We start from the raw sequence: 2,516 nt of genomic DNA on the forward strand, positions 1-2,516 counted from the left end.
AGAGATTGTATTTTGAAAAAAAACCCGAAATTACCCCTCCACTTATCTTCCCTAGACGTCTGGTCCACAAACTACATGGAAAGTCACGCCCATTAATGCAATCTGATGGAAAAAATAGAGGGAAATTTCCCGCCCTTTTTTGAACTCTATCATGAGCAATAACTCATGTTAGTTCTAAGTTATTTAATGTTAGTTCTAAGTTATTTAATGTTAGTTCTAACTTATTTAATGTTAGTTCTAACTTATTTTATGTTAGTTCTAATTTAGTTCTAATTCATGTTAGTTCTAATGTTAGTTCTAAGTTATTTAATGTTTGTTCTAACTTATTTTATGTTGTTCTATGTTATTTTATGTTGTTCTATGTTAGTTCTAATTTAGTTCTGACTTATTTAATGTTAGTTCTACTTCCAGCTAGTGTTGGTTCTAATATAAGCGTTAGTTCTAGTGGCTATATTAGTTCTAGTTGAGCTCCTGTTAGGACTGACACGTACGATACCTGTTAGAATTGATACTGGAGAAGCTAGAACTAACACATCATCAAGTAGAAGTAATATGACATTTAGACCTAACAATTACGCTGGAACTAACGACTTAAATAAATTAGAACTAACACGATACCAGTTAGAACTAACACTAGAGAAGCTAGAACTAACACATCATTAAATAGAACTAACATGGCGTTTAGACCCAACAATTACGTAGAACTAATGACTTAAATAAATTACAACTAACACGATATCTGTTAGAACTAACACTAGAACTAACACATTAAATAAATTAAAACTAACACGAGCTGGTAAAAATTAGAACTAACCACATTAGTTCTAATTTATACAAAGTTAGTTCTATTTTATAACAAGTTAGTTCTAATTTTATACCATGTTAGTTCTAATTTTATGCCACGTTAGTTCTAATTTATGCCAAGTTAGTTCTAATTTATACAAGTTAGTTCTATTTTATAACAAGCTATCTCTAAATTATACAATGTTAATTCTATTCTGGAGCGTGTTAGTTCTAATCTATACCATGTTAGATCTATTCTGTAGCGTGTTAGTTCTAATCTGCACAGTGTTAGTTCTATTCTGTAGAGTGTTAGTTCTAATCTGCACAGTGTTAGTTCTATTCTGTAGAGTGTTAGTTCTAATCTGCACAGTGTTAGTTCTATTCTGTAGAGTGTTAGTTCTAATCTGCACAGTGTTAGTTCTATTCTGTAGAGTGTTAGTTCTAATCTGCACAGTGTTAGTTCTATTCTGTAGAGTGTTAGTTCTAATCTGCACAGTGTTAGTTCTATTCTGTAGAGTGTTAGTTCTAATCTGCACAGTGTTAGTTCTATTCTGTAGAGTGTTAGTTCTAATCTGCACAGTGTTAGTTCTATTCTGTAGAGTGTTAGTTCTAATCTGCACAGTGTTAGTTCTATTCTGTAGAGTGTTAGTTCTAATCTGCACAGTGTTAGTTCTATTCTGTAGAGTGTTAGTTCTAATCTGCACAGTGTTAGTTCTATTCTGTAGAGTGTTAGTTCTAATCTGCACAGTGTTAGTTCTATTCTGTAGAGTGTTAGTTCTAATCTGCACAGTGTTAGTTCTATTCTGTAGAGTGTTAGTTCTAATCTGCACAGTGTTAGTTCTATTCTGTAGAGTGTTAGTTCTAATCTGCACAGTGTTAGTTCTAATCTGTAGAGTGTTAGTTCTATTCTGCACAGTGTTAGTTCCGTTCTGTAGAGTGTTAGTTCTAATCTGCACAGTGTTAGTTCTATTCTGTAGAGTGTTAGTTCTAATCTGCACAGTGTTAGTTCTAATCTGTAGAGTGTTAGTTCTATTCTGCACAGTATTAGTTCTTCTAATTTATCCCAAGTTAGTTCTAACTTATAGCAAGTTAGTTCTATTTTATAACAAGTTAGTTCTAATTTATACATGAGCTTCGATAGAACAAACATGAGCTAACTCTAGTTATTTATGCCATTTTTTAAACTCTATCAATAGCTAACTCATGTTAGTTCTAACTTATTTCATGTTAGTTCTAACTTATTTTCATGTTAGTTCTAACTTATTTTATGTTAGTTCTAATGGCAAGTAAGAGCTAACTTTAAGTGGAACTAACATTAACACTTTGGCTACTTGGTCTAGTGGTAAAGCTTGGGAATTTGGAGAGGAGGTTAGGAGTTCAAGCCCATGCAACTACAATATATATTTAAAGGTCTTTGATTGGATATATATTTAAAGGTCTTTGATTGGGCCTTGGGCCTTGGGGCTCTTGGGCTCTTTGTTAGTTCTAGCCATTAGAACTAACATTCCAGCCCTTAGAACTAACATAACAGCCCTTAGAACTAACATTGGGCTCTTTGTTAGTTCTAGCCATTAGAACTAACATTCCAGCCCTTAGAACTAACATAACAGCCCTTAGAACTAACATTTATAGTTCTAATTTTCCTTGACCCCCCTTTCAAATTCACAGGTTCTTAGATTCTTTAGTCGACTTTTAATCACATTATCTTCAATTTTTAGCTAAATGTCGATATG

This window comes from Asparagus officinalis, chromosome 5, assembly GCF_001876935.1.
Source record: "Asparagus officinalis chromosome 5, Aspof.V1, whole genome shotgun sequence".
NCBI classification, from domain to species: domain Eukaryota; kingdom Viridiplantae; phylum Streptophyta; class Magnoliopsida; order Asparagales; family Asparagaceae; genus Asparagus; species Asparagus officinalis.